This window comes from Scyliorhinus torazame, chromosome 1 (assembly GCF_047496885.1).
Source record: "Scyliorhinus torazame isolate Kashiwa2021f chromosome 1, sScyTor2.1, whole genome shotgun sequence".
NCBI lineage: Eukaryota > Metazoa > Chordata > Chondrichthyes > Carcharhiniformes > Scyliorhinidae > Scyliorhinus > Scyliorhinus torazame.
This window is the reverse complement of record NC_092707.1, coordinates 368,870,080-368,891,535: the sequence shown is the minus strand read 5'-3', so window position 1 is coordinate 368,891,535 and position 21,456 is coordinate 368,870,080. Positions and strand designations below refer to the sequence as shown.

The 21,456-nt window shown below is 46.7% G+C and overlaps 1 protein-coding gene across 1 annotated transcript in view; it reads left to right on the top strand.

The window, feature by feature from the left end:
• LOC140426516 (ALK tyrosine kinase receptor-like) overlaps positions 1-21,456 on the top strand; it is a 1,637,280-nt gene that overhangs the window by 1,404,806 nt on the left and 211,018 nt on the right. The window lies entirely within an intron of this gene.

Genomic DNA, 21,456 nt, shown 5'->3' with positions numbered 1-21,456 from the left:
CCCTCATGCAATCATTCAGGCCCACAAACACACGCAAACAGGTATCATAAAAAAGGGGATTTAGTGTCCAACAAAAATAAGGTTAAAGGATATATTGTTAAGTGTGCTTTCGTTGTCCTTGAGGTGTGGATATTAAATGTTGCGGCCAATTTGGGAAATGCTTTGCCGCCCATGGGTTTCCCAACGGCGCGGGGGTGGCCACAATGGGAAACGCCATTGGCCAGCTGCCGGGACGGAGGATCCCACTGCCAGCGGGGGCACACCACACCAGAAAACATGCCTCATATTTTCAAAACTAGAGCGGCATAACCTCGGAATAATTGGGATAAATTTGGACTCTGCATGATAATGTACAATATTTAGTACCAAACTGGTGGAACATTTTACATCCCTCCTGAATTTTATTTCCATTGATATCAAGAGAATGACGGTATTGTCAGTCACCTGCCATTTTAATTTTCCTCCACTCTCTCTGACCTCTTTGCTCTTGGCCTCCTGCAGTATTCCAATAAAGTTCAATGCAAGGTCGAGGAACAGACCCTTGTGATGCACAATCAATACTCTTGAGACCACGAGGAGTCATATCGATTCAGCTTTAATCAGATAGAACTGTACCCAGCAGCGAAGTTACAGAAGTGGAGGCTGCTGGGATGACATCGGTTCTTATACCCCGCCTCTCAGGGCGGGCTATGTACATTGCCCAATGGTAGACCCCGCGGTCTAGCCAATGGTCATTCCTCTCTCAGGTACTGCAATACCTGGTATTACCACACCTTGTCTTTCGATTAGGCACTTGACAGCTTTTTGGATGCAACATCAAGGTCACCAATTTCAGACTGTAATACCTGTCCCCATTTTGTTTCCTTTTACTTGAGAGGTCTTGGCTTTCTTCTCATTTTTTCTTGTTTCTCAGCAGCAGCCCATCTTTCTACCCTTCACATCTCTTCCTGTTACATATTTTGTTTCATAGCTAGTCCCATTACCGCTATTGTTGGCCTTGCACTCTTTTGTCGTTTAATCTGTCTCAAACTTTCAACCTATCACAGACTTTCCCTTTTGTTCTTCTTTCACCCACCCATGTCACTTGCATAACCTGTGTTGCTAACTTTTGGTTGGTTCAATTGGCTCTGTTTCATAACCTTTTCTCTAGAGTCGCCAGGTATCTTTATGATACCGCCATGAGGTTCAAGTTCAAGTAATGATCAATAACTCAACACACCATTTAGTAAGATTCAATCAATACACATTTATTATACACAGTAAATCGCTACTCATGCATAAACTCTACTTTGTAGGCTATTTCTATCACTAACAGGCCAACACTTAGCTTCGGACTGGCCCACCAGGTCAGGGGAACAAATGGCCTTTCGTTCAGGTCCTGAGTCTGCAGGATTCAAAAGTGGTATGGATTGCTAGCTAGGAGCACCTATCTCGTAGCGAGCGTTGACCTGAGACTTACTTGTTTGGAGGCCGCTGGACAGTTCACTCTCAGGGGTTGCTTCGCGTTGCAGAGTGACCCTGTCAAGAAGGACAATTTGAACTTGAGGGCTTTGCTTTATAGTCCCCAGGGGCTTCCCACCCTTCGGGGCGGACCCCGCACCTGGTTTCAAGTGATTGGACTTCGTTCCAATCACTTGGTTCCATTTCTCCAATACTGGAGCTGTTCCCTGATCGTTGTGCGGTCTTTAAATGTCCGTTAACCTCTTTTGTGTTGGCTCCTGCTGGCGCTGAGGAGTCTGGCTTGGCCTTGTTTACCTTAAAATGTTCCGATTGTTCCCGGGGATCGCTCATTACTATGTAGATGGCTGCTACATTACTATGCAAATGGCTGCTTGTATCAATGCTGTCTGGGTTTCTGCAGAGTCTAATACACAGTAAACTTGCACCTGCTAGTTTTTTGCCTGTGTTGGCTGAACTTCCCTTCAGCCTTTGCGGTTCTACATTTTAAGTCGGGAATTGGCCAATTCAGGTGGCTACACCTGTTACATTTCTCATTTTTTTCCCAGGTTTTGATGAAATGTCATTGGCCTGATTTGGTGATCGGTGTGTGTGGGGGGGGGGGGGGGGGGGGGGGGGGTGGATCTTGTGCCCTCACCCTGTGGCACGTTTGGTGGTGACGGGTGCAATTACTCTGGCAGAAGAGTAGTGGGTGGCGGACCCTGCTGCCTTTTTGCCACCACCCCTATTAAGCCCATGGCAGTAAGACCTGTGGCCAGTCTTTCCGCCCTACGGCCAATTGAGACCCATAAGGCCAATTAAAGGCCACTTAAATGAGTTAAGTGAGTTCTCCCAGTGAGCTAGAGAAGACAGCCAGGACGGAAGCATAGCGAGGAATGAGTTTGGGAATTTGAAGCTAGGTGGGAATTCAAAGCTGGATGGGGAGGAGGTGATTTGTTATCCCTGGTAAGTGACTGGTAAGCAGATTTTCTTTTCATTTGTCTATTTATTTATTTATTTATTTTTCTTTTGTTTTTTGGCATTGTGGTTGTATTGGTTAACCTAAGGTTTAAGGCATGGCAGGAGATCCCAGACCCATGTCATGCTCCTCGTGTGCGATGTGGGAGCTCAGGGACATGTCCACTGACCCTGGCTCCTTCACATGCATGAAGTGCGTCCAGCTGCAGCTACTGTTAGACCGCTTGACGGCTCTGGAGCTGCAGGTGGACTTACTTTGGAGCATCCGCGATGCTGAGGACGTCGTGGATAGCACGTTCGCTGAGTTGGTCACACCGCAGGTGAAAATTACTGAGGGAGATAGAAAATGGGTGACCAAAAGACAGAGCAAGAGTAAGAAGGCAGTGCAGGTGTCCCCTGTGGCCATCTCCCTGCAAAACAGATATACAGCTTCGCATAATGTTGAGGGATGGCTCACCAGGGGAAGGCAGCAGCAGCCAGGTTCATGGCACCGAGGCTGTCTTTGCTGCGCAGGAGGGCAGGAAGAAGAATGGCAGGGCTATAGTGATAGGGGACTTAATCATAAGTGGAATAGACAGGCAGTTCTGCGGACGCAATCAAGACTCCAGGAAGGTATGTTGCCTCCCTGGTGCAAGGGTCAAGGATGTCTCGGAGCGGCTGCAGGACATTCTGGGGGGGGGGGGGGGGGTGGGGGGGTGAACAGCCAGCTGTCATGGTGCACATAGGCACCAACGATATAGGTAAAAAATGTGATGAGGTCCTACAAGCTGAATTCAGGGAGTTATGAGCTAAACTAAAAAGTAGGACCTCAAAGGTAGTAATCTCAGGATTGCTACCAGTGCCATGAGCTAGTCAGAGTAGGAATGTCAAGATAGCTAGGATGAATGCGTGGCTCGAGAGATGGTGCAAGAGGGAGGGATTCAAATTCCTGGGGCATTGGAACCAGTTCTGGGGGAGGTGGCACCAGTACAAACCGGACGGTCTGGACCTGGGCAGGACTGGAACCGATGTCCTCGGGTGGCTGTTTGCTAGTGCTGTTGGGGAGGGTTTAAACTAATGTGGCAGGGGGACGGGAACCGATGCAAGAAGTCGGAGGGTAGTAAAACGGGGCCAGAAACAAAAAGCAGTAAGGGGGAAAGTGTAAGGCAGAGAAGCCAATAATCAAAAAGGGCCACAGTACAGGGTGCAGTGACTGAGGAGAGTGTGAAAAGGGAGATAGTCAAAGCAGGAGATAGAAAAGGCATGTCAAAAAGACAATATTACAATAATCATGGGGGACTTCAATATGCAGGTGGACTGGGAAAATCAGGTTGGTAGTGGATCCCAAGAAAAGGAATTTGTGGAATTTCTAAGACATTTTTTTTGGAGCAGCTTGTGACAGAGCCTACTAGGGAACAGGCAATTCTGGATTTGGTGATGTGCAATGAGGCAGACTTGATTAGGGAACTGAAGGTGAAGGAAACTTTAGGGAGCAGTGACCACATTATGACAGAATTTACCCTGCAGTTTGAGAGGGAGAAGCTGCAATCAGATGTAACGGTATTACAATTAAATAAGGGGAACTACAATGACATGAGGGAGGAGCTGGCCAGAGTTTATTGGAAAAAGAGCCTAGCAGGGAAGATAGTGGAACAGCATTGGCAGGAGTTTTTGGGGGTTATTAGGGAGGCACAACAGAAATTCATCCCAAGGAGGAGGAAACATGCTAAGGGGAGGACAAGGCATCCATGGCTAATGAGGGATGTCAAGGCATCCATGACTAATGAGGGATGTCAAGGATATCATAAAAGCTAAAGAAAAAGTGTACAAAGTGGCGAGTATTAGTGGGAAACCAGAGGATTGGGAAGCCTTTAAAAGCGAGCAGAAGACAACTAAAAAGGCAATAAGGGGGGATAAGATGAAGTATGAGCGCAAGCTAGCTCATAATATAAAGGAAGATAGGAAGAGTTTTTTCAATATATAAAAGTTAAGAACGAGGCAAAAATAGACATTGGACCACTGTAAATTGGGGCTGTAGAAGTAATAATAGGAAATAAAGAAATGGCAGACGAACTGAATAGTTACTTTGCATCAGTCTACAAGAGGACTGGAAAGTGGCTAATGTAACATCACTGTTTAAGAAGGGAGATAGGCAGAAGACGGGAAATTATAGGCCGGTTAGCCTGACTTCGGTCATTGGTAAGAGTCTGTTATTAAAGATGAAGTTGCGAAGTACTTGGAAGTGCATGGTAAAAGAGGACTGAGTCAACACGGCTTTGTCAAAGGGAGGTCATGTCTGACAAATCTGTTAGAGTTCTTTGAGGAGGTAGCAAGGAAGTTAGACAAAGGAGAACCAGCGGACGTAATTTATTTAGATTTCCAGAAGGCCTTGGACAAGATGCTGCATAGGAGACTGTTAAATAAGTTAAAAAACCATGGTGTTAAGGGTAAGATCCTGGCATGGCTAGAGGACTGGCTGACTGGCAGAAGGCAGAGACTGGGGATAAAAGGATATTTTTCAGGATGGCAGCTGGTGACTAGTGGTGTGCCTCAGGGGTTTGTGCTGGGACCACAACTTATCACAATATATATTAATGATCTGGACGAAGGAACTGAAGGCACTGTTGCTAAATTTGCAGATGACACAAGAATGATCCCTGGAATAAAGAACTTGTCGTATGAGGAACGGTTGAGGACTCTGGGTCTGTACTTGTTGGAGTTTAGAAGGATGAGGGGGGATCTTATTCAAACTTACAGGAAACTGCGAGGCCTGGATAGAGTGGACGTGGGGAGGATGTTTCCAATTGTAGGAGAAACTAGAACCAGAGGACACCATCTCAGACAAAAGGACAATCCTTTAAAACAGAGATGAGGAGGACTTTCTTCAGCCAGAGGGTGGTGGAACTCTTTGCCGCAGAAGGCTGTGGAGGCCAAATCACTGAGTATCTTTAAGACAGAGATAGATAGGTTCTTGATTAATAAGAGGATCAGGGGTTATGGGGAAGAGGCAGGAGAATGAGAAAATATCAGCCATGATTGAATGGTGGAGCAGACTCGATGGGCCAAGTGGCTTATTCTGCTCCTCTGTCTTATGGTCTGAAATGGCCTCACCTCAGCACTGTCAGTATTAATCCGTTGAGGCTTGCCATTCGGTAGGCATGATTCGGCGTCAGGACGTAGGGGCCCAGGGAAAATCGACCCCTGGCCCTTGCTACCAACTCCCCTACTCCCACCTACATCCCCTCCGCATGACTCTCACCTGCCAACCCCTCCCCACCGTCACCCAGTTGTGGCCTCTGTCCTGGGCCTCAGGTGGTTGTCATTTCGGCAGCAGCTTCCGGCTCCCCTGTGACCGCACCGTTCAAAAGAGCCGGCGGCCTCTGATCAGCTGGTAACTCTCAGTAGACAAGACACTGCCCACAGGCTCCTCATCCCAGGAACAGCCTGCTGTTGGCCTATCAACTACGAGATTGTCACATGCTAACAGTGGGCTTTCCTGGAGTGAAGTGGGGGGGGCCCCACTGACTCTTGGGTCAACGGCTGAGACCCCTTCGCCAGTATAAGATTCCACCCATCAACTCTGTCTCTCTCTCCACAGATGCTGCCTGACCGATTTCCAGCATTTCCTGTTTTTATTTCAGATTTCCACAGTATTTTGCTTCTGAATTTCTATTTATAAAACTAGTTTGAAATAGTGAAATCTCCTCAGGCGCTTTTCAGATTTGATATCAAACTTTCAAGTTCCCCTCCAAGCCACGCTCTATCCTGACTCTGAGCTTATATCTATATAACTGAGGCTGAGAGGAGAATTAATAGGTTTTTAACAAACATTGAGAAGGGTCTTTACAGAATAACTGGAGGGAGATCATTTCCTCTCGTTAGCAAGTCAGTGATAAGGACTGCCCATTTAAAACTGTTAGTCAGAGCGAGGGGAGACGATGAAAGATATTTCCTTATTGCTCAATCGTGGAATACTTTGCCTTAAACGTCTATAGATTCGAGTATCTACTCCCTCCTTTGTATACAAAGCACCTGCACCTTTTGATATATTATTGCTCATGAGAACTCCCAGATATCGATTATCCTCTGGCGAATGAGGACAGTATTACTGACATTTGATGCTGTCGATGGAAGGAGCTCCTTGGTCATCCATTGAAACCTCAGCAGGTGATGAGAAAAATCCCCGGAGAAGCAGCATTTACATCACTCCTCCTGCTTTGCTTCCATCGAAACAATGTGAAGACGAGGAGAACGACCATGGAAAGCACTGTCATGTCGCTGGATTCAAACAACGAATTCAATATCGAAGTGACATTTAGAATCGTGCCTGCAATTACAATAGAATCTTGGGTACGTTAAAAGAAGATTCAATGAATGCAAACATAACTTTTATCAGGAACATTCCCTTGTGAGGATAATCTCAAGGAGCTTATTAGTATATATATATGCTGAAACAGAATGCCATTTGAAAGTATATTTAATACAGGAAAATATCAAAGGCAGCCTCAGTTCCCAGGAACGTAAGAACAGAAGGAAAATGAGAGTTGCATTGGTAACATGGTTAAGCCTGTAGCCCTCTGGTAGCAAGCAAGCAAGGAAAAATGGGTTAGCTTTGAAGACTGTGTGATGGAACTGCTCCCAGTTTCACAGTAGCCAAATGCATTTGGTAGTTGCTGGAGGGTTGAGAAGATAGTTGTTATTAATTTGTAATTCTGTAATGCTGCTAGTTGTCCCATTTTACGATTATGTACAAAATTGTTAGATCTTTGATCATTTTCAGCTAAATTGCATGCATTCAGGAAGTTGTGAGATAAATCTTCCAAGTTTACATTTAAATATCTAAGCGGGCGAAAAAAACCCCACCTCATGACTTTTTTATACTTCCATGTGCCAGATTCCTTCACTGCGTTCCCCCCGCAAGGCGGTGCGGGCAGGCAGGGGCCTGGGGGGGGCGCGCGGGGCGATCTGACCCCGGGGGGTGCCCCCACGGTGGCCTGGCCTGCGATCGGGGCACACCGATCCGCGGGTAGGCCTGTGCCGTGGGGGGCACTCTTTTTCTTCCGCCTTCACCATGGTCTTCACTATGGCGGAGGCGGAAGAGACCCCCTCCCCTGCGCATGCGTGGGGATGCCGTGAGCGGCCGCTGACAATCCCACGCATGCGTCGCCCGGTGAAGTGCTTTCGGCACCGGCTGGCGTGTCGCCAAAGGCCTTTCCCGCCAGCCGGCGGAGCGGAAACCGCTCCGGCACGGGCCTAGCCCCTCAAGGTGAGGGCTTCGCCCCTAAATGTGCGGAGAATTCCGCACCTTTGGGGTGGCCCGACACCGGACTGATCCGCGCCGTTTTTGGCACCGAGTAGCGGACATCGCGCCGTTTACAGAGAATCCCGCCCCAGGGACGCGATTCTCCGAGCCCCCACCGGGTTGGAGAATCGCCGGGGGCTGGCGTGAATCCCGCCCCCCGCCGTGTCCCGAATTCTCCGCCACCAGAGATTCGGCGGGTGCGGGAATCGCGCTGCGCCGGTCGGCCGGAATCGCACCAGTCGGCGGGCCCACCCCTGGTGATTCTCTGGCCCGTGATGGGCCAAAGTCCCGCCGCTGTCAACCCTCCCCAGCCGGCGTGGATTAGACCTCCTTTTCAACGGCGGGACAAGGCGGCGCGGGCAGGCTCCGGGGTCCTGGGGGGGGGGCAATCTGGCCCCGGGGCGTGTCCCACGGTGACCAAGCCCGCGATCGGGGCCCACCGATCCGTGGCGGGCCTGTGCCATGGGGGCACTCTTTTTCTTCCACCTTTGCCATGATCTTCACTATGGCGGAGGCGGAAGAGACCCCCTCCCCTGCGCATGTGCGGGGATGCCGTGAGCGGGGATGCCGTGAGCGTCTGCTGACGCTCCTGCGCATGCGTCATCTGGCGAAGTCCCTTCGGCGCCGGCTGGCATGGCGCCAAAGGCCTTTCCCGCCAGCCGGTGGAGCGGAAACAGCTCCGGCGCAGGCCTAGCCCCTCAAGGTGAGGGCTTGGCCCCTAAAGGTGCGGAGAATTCCACACCTTTTGGGGCCGCCCGACGCCGGACTGATCCGCACCGTTTTTGACGCCGGGTAGCGGACATTGCGCCGTTTGCTGAGAATCCCGCCCCAGGAATCGCTGGATGTGATTTATAAATATATAAATTGGGGATTGGAGGGGAAGATTAAATAGTGCAGACGTTATAAAAATTGGGATTGCAGTTAACTGTGAAGTAGATTGTAAGTGACTTTAGGAGCACATTGACAGCAGATGCAGAACACCACCACCCGCAAGTCCCACTCCAAGCCACACACCATGCTGACTGGGAACTATGTGGCAGCTCCTTCACTATCAAAATCTTGGAACTCTCTCTAACAACTCTGGGGGGGGGGGTGCCTTCAAACGTGGGCTGCAGCTGTTCGAGATGGCTGCTCACCACCATCTTCTCCAGGGCAATTAGGGATAGGCAACAAATATTCACATCCCATGAACAAATAAAAAAAACAGAAAAATATATCGACAGTCAGTACAGTATTGGCCAGCTTAATACATGGTGATTTTTTTGTTAAAGGAAGATTAAGGAGAGAATGCATTACTATATGGTAAATATAGAGAGTTAAATTCAACTTTAGTAGAGGCATAAAATAGGTAGAGCGTTGGCCACCAATTGCACACCTTGGCTGATTTTCTTTCCATTGACTTCAATGTGAAGTGAATCACGCAGGATGTATAATGGGCAGCTGACCTGCTGCAGTGCCTCAGCCAGAAGTTCATCGTTGCCCCTAGTGTGTAGCCCCAATGTTTTTTCAGCATTGCTTTTAGAACCACAGAATCCCTACAGTGCAGAAGGAGGCCATTCAGTCCATCCAGTCTGTACCAGCCCTCTGAAAGAACATCCCACCTTTGCCCACTCCCCCACATTACCACCCCACCTAACCTGCAAATCCCTGGACGCTAAGGGGCAATTTTATCATGGCTAATACACCTAGCCTGCACATCTTTGGGCTGTGGGAGAAAACCGGAGCACCTGGAGGAAACCCACGCAGACACGGGGAGAAAGTGCAGACTCCCCACAAGAGTGACCCAAACCGGGAATTGAACCTGGGACCCTGGAGCTATGAAGCAACTGTGCTACCGTGCTGCCCATATCTTTGGGCTGTGGGAGAAAACCGGAGCACCCGGAGGAAACCCATGCACACACAGGGAGATTGTGAAAACTCCTCAAAGACAGTCACTCAAGGCCGGAATTGAACCCAGGTCCCTGGCATTATTTTTGTAGGTGTTTGTAGGTTATTGTCATGATCATATTATACTAACCATTAAGCGTAGTGGAGTCTGCCTGATGTAATGTAATAATCCCACTGTACTCTGAACTCACTCTCCATCAAAATGGATCACTGTTGTACTAACCAACCTCATGCTAAGATGTATAATATTTATTCGTGCCTTGTAAATTTTAGGCTATTTTCTGAGGCGAAGCTCCCCTCAGTCCTTGCAGACTATAGGGCGAGCCCCCCATTTTCCTTTCTTTTGCAAGTTACGGATCTGTTATTACTTGCCACACCGTCTGTGTTACTCTGTTCAAATACAACAGCAGGTCTTGTTAAAGGCAAAGCTGAAGCGAAACTGATTGAGCTATTGTGAAATCCTCATTCGAAGCTCGGGCTTGAAGACTCAAAAAATTAGGATCAAGAGTTGTTGTTCTGACCTGTTGGGAGTCTTGTCTGGAATTAGTGAAACGAGTGGAGTCTGACTCTTTGCACCAGATTCTTCTCATGAATATGCAGGAAACACTCAGCACTGTGCAGCTTCAAATACTGATGAACCAATTAAAGCAGCTCCCAGAGTTTTATTACCATTTGCCACATGAGATAAAGCCACAGTCGCATTACTCTTCCTGACAAATGAAATCTCGAGATCTGCCACAATGAACCATGAATGGGACTCAGTTGCATTCACTGATAGCAAATGATTTAAAACCTGTATACTCCCAGCACTCAGTTAATTAAATTTCCTGATGATGGAATGCTAAGACAGGTCATTCGGAAAATGACTAATGATAAGGGATGAGATGAACTAAATTGTATAATCAAATGGGCAGATTGAAATAGTGTGGAGGAGAATACATTGAAGACTCTTTCAAAAGATGATGGTGACAAAGAAGTTGCTGCTAAATTTAAATTAATTGCACGTTGAAGTAAGCATATAGAAGTGAGCAAGCAAAGAGATAAATGCTCTCTGGGTGCTTTAATAGGCAAAATGTTGGCATTAAAATGCATGTGAAATTCAGGCTGTAGAAAACTCTTGCCGAGTGTTACCTTATCATTTATCGCGAATGTAAATTATCATAAAGGAGCACAGGTGGGAAGGCATGTACTATTGTACAGGCCATTATCCAGGTGGAGATTTACAAGAATTTACAGTGCAGAAGGAGGCCATTCGGCCCATCGAGTCTGCACCGACTCTACTTAAGCCCACATCTCCACCATATCCCCATAACCCAGTAACCCCACCTATCCATTTTGGACGCCAAGGGCAATTTAGCATGGCCAATCCACCTAACCTGCACGTCTTTGGACTGTGGGAGGAAACCGGAGCACACGGAGGAAACCCATACAGACACAGGGAGAATGTGCAGACTCCACACAAGACAGTGACCCAAGCCGGGAATCGAACCCGGGATCCTGGCACGGTGAAGCAACAGTGCTAACCACTGGGCTACCGTGGACAGCGATGATGGGGTGTATCAAATATCTTTGGTTAAGTAACATCAATGTTAGGTTTTAAAAGTCTATAGATGTGAGAGGAGGGAATGCTGAAGCAGTTTAGGATGTTTCACAGCTCTGAGGTCCTGGGAAACACAGGAATAGAATAAGAGATGGCGCAATCTGGTATATTAACAATCAGCATTGAGGGAAGCGATAGAATCTCTTCCAGAACTTATTCAGAAGTAGAAAAAAGCAGCCCACTTGACCTGCACCTCGCCCAAAACCGTCAACATTCACTCCTCTTATTGGAGATGGTCATCACCTGGCACTTGAGTGACGTGAATGATACTTGCCACTTGTGAGCCCAAGCCTGGATATTGTCCAGGTCTTGCTGCATTTGCACATGAACTGCTTCAGTGTCTAAGGAATCGCAAATGGTGCTGAACCTATGTTGGAAGGAAGGTCATGGATGAAGCAGCTGAAGATGGTTGGGCCTAAGACGCTACCCTGAGGAACTCCTACAATGATGTCCCGGGGCTGAGATGACTGACCTCCAACCACCACAACCACCTTCCTTTGTGCCAGGTATGACTACAACCAGTGGAGAGTTTCCCCCCTGATTCCCATTGACTCCAGTTTTGCGAGGACTCCTTGATGTCATACTTGATCAAATGCTGCTTTGATCCCAAGGGGAGTCACTCTCACCTCACCTCTGGAGTTCAGCTCTTTTGTCGCTGTTTGAACTAAGGCTGTAATGAGGTCATGAGCTGAGTGACCCTGTTGAAAATCAAACTGAATGCCAGTGAGTAGGTTATTTCTAAGGAGACACCACTTGATAGCACTGTTGATGACCCCTTCTATCACTTTACTGATGATGGAGAGTAGACTGATAGGGCAGTAATTGGCTGGGTTGGAGTTGTCCTGCGTTTTGTGTACAAGACATTGCCGGGTAGATGCCAGTGTTGTAGCTGTACTGGAGCATCTTGGCTTGGGGTGCGGCAAGTTCTGGAGCACAAGTCCTCAGTACTGTTGCCGGAGTATTGTCAGGGCCCATAGCCTTAGCAGTAGCCAGTGTCTTCAGCGGTTTCTTTATATCACGTGGGTGAATCAAATTGGTTGAAGGCTGGTATCTGTGATGCTGGGGACCTCCGGAGGAGACCGAGATGGATCCTCCACTCGGCCCTTCTGGCTGAATATTATTGAGAATGCCTCAGCCTTGTCTTTTGCACAGATGTGCTAGGTTCCTCCATCATTGAGGATGGGGATATTTGTGGGTCCTCCTTCTCCAGTGAGTTGTTTAATCGTCCACCACCATTCATGACTGGATGTGGCAGGACTGCAGAGCTCCGATCTGATCCGTCGGCTATGAGATCGCTTAGCTCTGTCTATCACTTGCTGCTTATGTTGTTTGGCATACAAATAGTCCTCTGTTGAAGGTTGACACCTCATTTTTCGGTATTCTTGATTGTTGCTTCTTGCATTCCGTCCTGTACTCTTCATTGAACCAGGGTTGATCCCCTGTCTTGGCGTTAATGGTAGAGTGGGAGATATGCCGGGCCATGAAGTTACAGATTGTGGCTGAGTACAATTCTGCTGCTGTTGATGGCCCACAGTGCCTTATGGATGCCCAGTTTGAGCTGCTAGGACTGTTCAAAGCCTATCCCATTTGGCACGGTGGTAGCGCCTACAACACGATGGAGGGTATCCTCAATGCGAAGACGGGACTTAGTCTCCACAAGGACTGTGCGATGGTCACTTCTAACAATACTGTCATGGACAGATGCATCTGCAGCAAGCAGGTTGGTGAGGCTGAGGTCCAGTATGTTGTTCCCTCTTTTTAGTTCCCTCACCACCTGCTGCAGACCCTTTAGGACCAGGCCAGCCCGGTCTGTGGTGGTACTACCAAACCACTCTTGGTGATGGATATTCAAGAGCTTCAAGTTCTTAGGTGTCCAGATCACCAACAATCTGTCCTGGTCCCCCCATGCCGAAACTATAGTTAAGAAAGCCCACCAACGACTCTACTTTCTCAGAAGACTAAGGAAATTTGGCATGTCATCTACGACTCTCACCAACCTCTACAGATGCACCATAGAAAGCATTCTTTCTGGTTGTATCACAGCTTGGTATGGAGCCTGCTCTGCCCAAGACCGCAGGAAATCACAAAAGGTTGGGAATGTAGCCCAATCCATTATGCAAACCAGCCTCCCATCCATCGACTCTGTCTACAATTCCCGCTGCCTCGGAAAGGCAGCCACATAATTAGGGACCCCACGCACCCCGGACATACTTCTTCTGTCAGGAAAAAGATACCAATGTTTGAGGTCACGTACCAATCGACTCAATAACAGCTTCTTCCCTACTACCATCAGACTTTTGAATGGACCTACCTCGTATTAAGTTGACCTTTTCTTTGCTATAACTGTAACATTATATTCTGCAGTCTCTCCTTCCTTCACTTGCGGAAGTAGGTTCCTCCACATTTTGAACTGAGAAAGGCTTCTTCTTATCCAAGATCTACTCACATTTGCAAAGTGATTCATGTACGGTAGGCATTGTTTGTACAGCATGTAAGAAACAATACTTTTCACTGTATACATATGCATGTGACAACAATAAATCAAATCAAATCAAATATTGAAGTCACCCACCCGGGGTACATTCTGTGCACTTGACACCCTCGGTGCTTCCTCCAAGTGGTGTTCAATATGGAGGAGTACTGATTCATCAGCTGAGGATGGACAGTATGTGGAATCCGCAGGTTTCCTTATCCATGTTTGACCTGAAGCCATGAGACTTCATGGGGGCTGGAGTCGATGTTGAGGACTTCCAGGGCAATTCTCTGTACGTTACCTGTAAAGTATGATTCTGTCATTATGATTGTGTCATGCTGTGGTTGACGAGTCTGTGGGACAGCGCTCACAATTTTGGCACAAGCCCCCAGATGTTAGTAGTTCGCAGTCCAAATCAAATCCGCCGTGTTCGATTCAACGAGGTTATATAGAAATGCACCGTCAGACTCGGGGCCACAGATTTAGCTTGCCCAACAGCTTGGGAATAACAGGACCTCAGCAGTCTGATCAACATTTAACCCAACATAGTCAGATACCCTCAAAAATATGCACACATTGTGGAAGTACCGATCGATTTGTGGAGGTACCGTGAAGTTCTCCCAGTGAGCCAGAGAAGACACAGCCAGAGTGAGACAGCAAAGAGTGAATTTGGGAATTTGAATCTAGGTGGGAATTGAATCCAATCCAATCGGTACGACAGTTCCTTTTAAATTTCAGGAGTTTAAATTAATTTAAATTAATCTAGAATTGTGCAGTGTAGGTTAACAAGGGCTGCCCCACCCACTCACTTAACTGGTTGGCAGTTAAGTGTCAGTCACTTTAATCTGCTTTGATCTAAAAGTAGGTGGGGGAGGGGAGTCAACTCAGGCCAATTTAAAAAGTGCAACTTGTAACTCACTCCCAGAGGGTTCTCCCAGTGAGCCAGAGAAGACGCAGCCAGAGTGAGACAGCAAAGAGTGAGTTTGGGAATTTGAATCTCGGTGGGAATTCCAAGCTGGGTTAGGAGGAGGTGCTTTTTATCCCTGGTAAGTGACTGGTAAGTAGTTTTTCTTTTCATTGTCTAATTTATTTATTTTTTTAGTTTTTTGGAATTGTCGTTGTATAAGTTTACCTAAGGTTTAAGACATGGCAGGAGATTCCCAGACCCGTGTCATGCTCCTCGTGTGCGATGTGAGAGCTCAGGGACACGTCCACCTTACCTGGCTCCTTCACGTGCAAGAAGTGTGTCCCGTTGCAGCTCCTGATAGACCGCTTGATGGCTCTGGAGCTGCGGATGGACTCACTTTGGAGCATCCGCGATGCTGAGGATGTCGTGGATAGCACGTTTAGCGAGTTGGTCTGAAAGTTACTGAGGGAGATAGAAAATGGGTGACCAAAAGACAGAGCAAGAGTAGGAAGGCAGTGCAGGTGTCCCCTGCGGTCATCTCCCTGCAAAACAGATATACCGCTTTGGATACAGCTGAGGGAGATGGCCCACCAGGGGAAGGCAGCAGCTGCCAGTTTCATGGCACCGTGGCTGGCTCTGCTGCACAGCTGGGCAGGAAGAAGAATGGCAGGGCTATAGTGATAGGGGACTCAATCGTAAGGGGAATAGACAGGCGGTTCTGCGGAAGCAATCAAGACTCCAGGATGGTATGTTGCCTCCCTGGTGCAAGGGTCAAGGATGTCTCGGAGTGGCTGCAGGACATTCTGGGGGGTGAACAGTGAGCTGTCGTGGTGCACATAGGCACCAACGATATAGGTAAAAAACGGGACGAGGTCCTACAAGCTGAATTCAGGGAGTTAGGAGTTAAACTAAAAAGTAGGACGGCAATGATAGTAATCTCAGGATTGCTACCAGTGCCACGAGCTAGTCAGAGTAGGAATGTCAGGATAGATAGGATGAATGCGTGGCTCGAGAGATGGTGCAAGAGGGAGGGATTCAAATTCCTGGGGCATTGGAACCGGTTCTGCGGAGGTGGGACCAGTACAAACCGGACGGTCTGCACCTGGGCAGGACTGGAACTGATGTCCTAGGGGGGCTATTTGCTAGAGCTGTTGGGGAGAGTTTAAACTAATGTGGCAGGGGGATGGGAACCGATGCAGGAAGTTGGAAGGTAGTAAAACAGGGACAGAAACAAAAGGCAGTAAAGGGGAAAGTGTAAGGCAGAGAAGCCATAGTCCAAAATCAAAAAGGGCGACAGTACAAGGTACAATGACTGAGGGAAGCTCAGTGAATAGGCCCAGTAATACTGAAAGGATTAAAACGGGAAGTAAAAACATTAATGGTAAGCGACGCGGCATATTGTTACATGAAGATATGGGTTCAAAGACAAGGAAAATAAGGAGAAAGGTTAAGAGGAAATATAACTTAGGAGAGGTTACGGATCAAGGTGTTAAGATTCAAAACAGAGGTAAAAAAAGCCAATATAAGTGTACTTTACCTGAATGCTCGTAGTATTCGGAATAAGGTTAATGAGTTGATGGCACAAATCATCGTGAATGACTATAATTTAGTGGCCATTACTGAAACATGGTTAAAGGATGGTCATGACTGGGAGTTAAATATCCGAGGGTATCAAACTATTCGGAAGGACAGAGTGGATGGTAAGGGAGATGGTGTAGCTCTGTTATTTAAGGATGACATCCGTGCAATAGTAAGGGATGACATTGGTGCTATGGAGGATAAGGTTGAATCCATTTGGGTGGAAATCAGGAATAGTAAGGCGGAAAAGTCACTGATAGGAGTAGTCTATAGGCCACCAAATAGTAACATTATGGTGGGGCAGGCAATAAACAAAGAAATAACGGATGCATGTAGAAATGGTACAGCAGTTATCATGGGGGATTTTAATCTACATGTCAATTGGTTTAACCAGGTCGGTCAAGGCAGTCTTGAGGAGGAGTTTATAGAATGTATCTGCGATAGTTCCCTAGAACAGTATGTAATGGAGTCTGCAAGGGAACAAGCGATCCTAGATCTGGTCCTGTGTAATGAGACAAGATTGATTCATGATCTCATAGTTAGGAATACTCTCGGAAGGAGCGATCACAATATGGTGGAATTTAAAATACAGATGGAGGGTGAGAAGGTAAAATCAAACACTCATGTTTTGTGCTTAACCAAAGGAGATTACAATGGGATGAGAGAAGAACTAGCTAAGGTAGACTGGGAGCAAAGACTTTATGGTGAAACAGTTGAGGAACAGTGGAGAAGCTTCCAAGCGATTTTTCACAGTGCTCAGCAAAGGTTTATACCAACAAAAAGGAAGGACGGTAAAAAGAGGGAAAATCGACCATGGATATCTAAGGAAATAAGGGAGAGTATCAAATTGAAGGAAAAAGCATACAAAGTGGCAAAGATTAGTGGGAGACTAGAGGACTGGGAAATCTTTAGGGGGCAACAGAAAACTACTAAAAAAGCTATAAAGAAGAGTAAGATAGATTATGAGAGTAAACTTGCTCAGAATATAACAACAGATAGTAAAAGTTTCTACAAATATATAAAACAAAAAAGAGTGGCTAAGGTAAATATTGGTCCTTTAGAGGATGAGAAGGGAGATTTAATAATGGGAGATGAGGAAATGGCTGAGGAACTGAACAGGGTTTTTGGGTCGGTCTTCACAGTGGAAGACACAAATAACATGCCAGTGGCTGATAGAAATGAGGGTATGACAGGTGAGGACCTTGAGAGGATTGTTATCACTAAGGTGGTCGTGATGGGCAAGCTAATGGGGCTAAAGGTAGACAAGCCTCCTGGCCCTGATGGAATGCATCCCAGAGTGTTAAAAGCGATGGCTAGGGAAATTGCAAATGCACTAGTGGTAATTTACCTAAATTCACTAGACTCTGGGGTGGTCCCGGCGGATTGGAAATTAGCAAATGTGACACCACTGTTTAAAAAAGGAGGGAGGCAGAAAATGGGTAATTATAGGCCAGTGAGCTTAACTTCGGTAGTAGGGAAGATGCTGGAATCTATCATCAAGGAAGAAATAGCGAGGCATCTGGATGGAAATTGTCCCATTGGGCAGACGCAGCATGGGTTCATAAAGGGCAGGTCGTGCCTAACTAATTTAGTGGAATTTTGTGAGGACATTGCCAGTGCAGTAGATAATGGGGAGCCAATGATGTGGTATATCTTGATTTCCAAAAAGCCTTTGCCAAGGTGCCACACAAAAGGTTGCTGCATAAGATAAAGATGCATCGCATTAAGGGTAAAGTAGCAGCATGGATAGAAGATTGGTTATTTAATAGAAAGCAAAGAGTGGGGATTAATGGGTGTTTCTCTGGTTGGCAATCAGTAGCTAGTGATGTCCCTTAGCGATCAGTGTTGGGCCCACAATTGTTCACAATTTACATAGATGATTTGGAGTTGGGGACCAAGGGTAATGTGTCCAAGTTTGCAGACACTAAGATGAGTGGTAAAGCAAAAAGTGCAGAGGATACTGGAAGTTTGCAGAGGGATTTGGATGGGCTAAGTGAATGGGCGAGGGTCTGGCAGATGGAATACAATGTTGACAAATGTGAGGTTTTCCATTTTGGTAGGAATAACAGCAAAAGAGATTATTATTTAAATGATAAAATATTAAAACATGCTGCTATGCAGAGAGACCTGGGTGTGCTAGTGCATGAGTCACAAAAAGTTGGTTTACAGGTGCAACAGGTGATTAAGAAGACGAATGGAATTTTGTCCTTCATTGCTAGAGGGATGGAATTTAAGAGTAGGGAGGTTATGCTGCAATTGTATAAAGTGTTAGTGAGGCCACACCTGGAGTATTGTGTTCAGTTTTGGTCTCCTTACTTGAGAAAGGACGTACTGGCATTGGAGGGTGTGCAGAGGAGATTCACTAGGTTAATCCTAGAGCTGAAGGGGTTGGATTACGAGGAGAGGTTGAGTAGACTGGGACTGTACTCGTTGGAAGTTAGAAGGATGAGGGGGGATCTTACAGAAACATATAAAATTATGAAGGGAATAGATAGGTTAGATGCGGGCAGGTTGTTTCCACTGGCGGGTGAAAGCAGAACTAGAGGGCATAGCCTCAAAATAAGGGGAAGTAGATTTAGGACTGAGTTTAGAAGGAACTTCTTCTCCCAAAGGGTTGTGAATTTATGGAATTTGTTGCCCAGTGAAGCAGTAGTGGCTCCTTCATTAAATGTTTTTAAGATAAAAATAGATAGTTATTTGAAGAATAAAGGGATTAAGGGTTATGGTGTTCGGGCCGAAGCTGAGTCCACAAAAGATCAGCCATGATCTCATTGAATGGTGGAGCAGTTTCAAGGGGCCAGATGGCCTACTCCTGCTTCTAGTTCTTATGTCCTTATGATTCACAATGCCCCATTAGGCTCAAAGGAAGAAGTGTAACTTATGCTTATAGATGAATCACTTTGCAAATGTGAGCAGATCTTGGATAAGAAGAAGCCTTCCTCAGTTCAAAATGTGGAGGAACCTATTTCCGCGAGTGAGAGACAGCATGTGTACAGCATTACAGATGATAAAGCACCAGGTCATTCTAAGATTGTTCAGTCAAGATAGCGAGCATCTCAGTGTCACTTCTTATCGATATTGGTGCAAAAGTAACTATTTTGAGTGGGAAACTCTGCCATTGTTACTTTTCGCATCATTCTCTCACTCCTGCGACAGATGCTCTTCAAGCTTCCGATGACTTGAGTATTCTGGGTTTGAGAATTCAGTTGCTGTGCGCTAAAAAAGTCACCCTAGACAGGTTCACAGTCTATTTAGCCAAAGGCAGAAGAAGCCTTGTGGTAGTTAATCTGTTCGATAAGCTTGGCTTCAAACTTGAAGATCCCACCAGAGCATACATTAATATGATTGATGACACTGACTATGCAAAATGTCCTCCTTATTTGCCAAATTTGGGAAGATTAAGGGTTCCTGTCATTCTCCTCATGTTAATATGTCAATTCTGCCAGGTTCATAACATTTGAGATGGTTACTGTATGCGATCTGTGCCGAAGTGTCACTGGAGCTGAAAGGACTTGAGGCAGACAGAATCATGGAGAGAATCAATTCATTCTCATGGGTATTAAACCTGGTCAAAGCACAATGCAAAAATGGTGGACTTAGACCAAGTGTTGTCCTTCAGGCGATCAACAAAACAATTTTTCCAGAGAAATATCCACTTCCTTTGATCCATGAATTATCAATCTGATTTAATGACTGCACAGTTGACAAGCGACAGGGCTATCTTCAGATACTACTTATGAAGCATAGCCGAAGGTCAGGATTTTCTGATTTTTGACTAAGGTGTCAAATCGGGCAGGAAAAGCGGTGTGCAGCCCATCAGCTCCACTTGCGGCTTTTCCTGCCATATGTTTTGACACTTTGTCAAAAGAAATCCTGGAGGTGGATCCGACAATATCAAGCCCGCCCTGCTGGCAAGATCGGCCTTCAAGAGATCGTGGCCCTAGTAAAGGGCTCCCCAATACAAAGAAAATAAAAATAACAGAGAGGCTCCCCCATCCACAAACCACCCCGCCTGCCCCCCATCCCCACCCCCAAGAAAGCAGATAATACCTGGGCATGACCCTTTCCGCCTGGGGACTGTACTTACCTGTGCGCCCCCGGGCTCTCTTCGCTAGGTCCCTGTTTTTCAAAAGATGTTGTAAACTAAACAGGAAACCCAAACATGGGGAGATAATAGAGCGGAGAAGCCCACTATCTGTGTGGACATGGTATTCCCTACCTTTCATGGCAGGAACTGCATTATGTAATTGGCAGGGGGCAGGGACTATCGCTGTGGGAAATCCTGCCGTTGGAAATCCGGGTTTTTCGCTCCCATGATATTTTGTGCCCCCAATGCTATTTCTGCCTGTAGCAAACAGGAGCGCAAAATCCCGGCTTACAGCTTTCATCTTTTGTTACAAAAGTGTGTTTCAGTTCCACCCATGGACTGAGTTCAGCAACTAGCTGTTATGATTAGACCTGAGTGAGGTTTGCCAAAGTTTGTTGATCCGGACAAGATCCCTCAATTCTCACCATCCGGCTGGGATACCCCAAACTTGTTACAAACCCGGGTGAGTCTTTGGATGCTTTTAGAAATTACTTGTCTGGAAACAGGGAGGGGATCCATTGTCCCTCGACGAAACACCCTCCAGCCATTCCTGTCAGTGGCTAACTACACTCTCAGCCTTCTCTGGGGTTTGTGTCCATTTTAAAATATAAAACTTGGGTCTTTTCGAAGTCCAATATTTCTGTAACTCCATGTTTTTTTTTCTCTGTCATCATAACATAGCACATTCCGGAAGACTGTTTCTTCAGTCTTGTTAGTTTTCTGACAGGATGCTCAACCTACTGAGTGACATCATTGTCTTTGGAAGGGACAAAACAAAAAAATCACCAGCGGTTATCAGCGATGCTCTCTCGACCCACACAACACAATTAGACTCTCAACAAAGACAAGTATATACATGCAGCCTTCGAGGTTGGCCTTCTAGGGTACAGGCCAACAGTAGCTTAGAGTAAAGCCGACTGTTATGATCCCAACTGATGTTACTACTGGACAAGTCAGATCCCAGGGTGGAACTTGGCTTGATAGATCTTAACATTTATTTTTTTGTTTGAAAACGTGGAGGGGGGTCTATGGAACAGAATCACACGTGGCGGAATTTTCTGGCCATTCCCGCTGGCGAGATTTTCCAACCCTGCCACGATTTGCTGCCGTGGGTTCCCCGGCGGTAGATGGTGCGAACAATGGGAAACCATGTTGACAGCAGCGAGACAGGAAGATCCCGCCACCAGCCAATGGTGGATCATCTCTTCCAATGCAATACATGCTACCG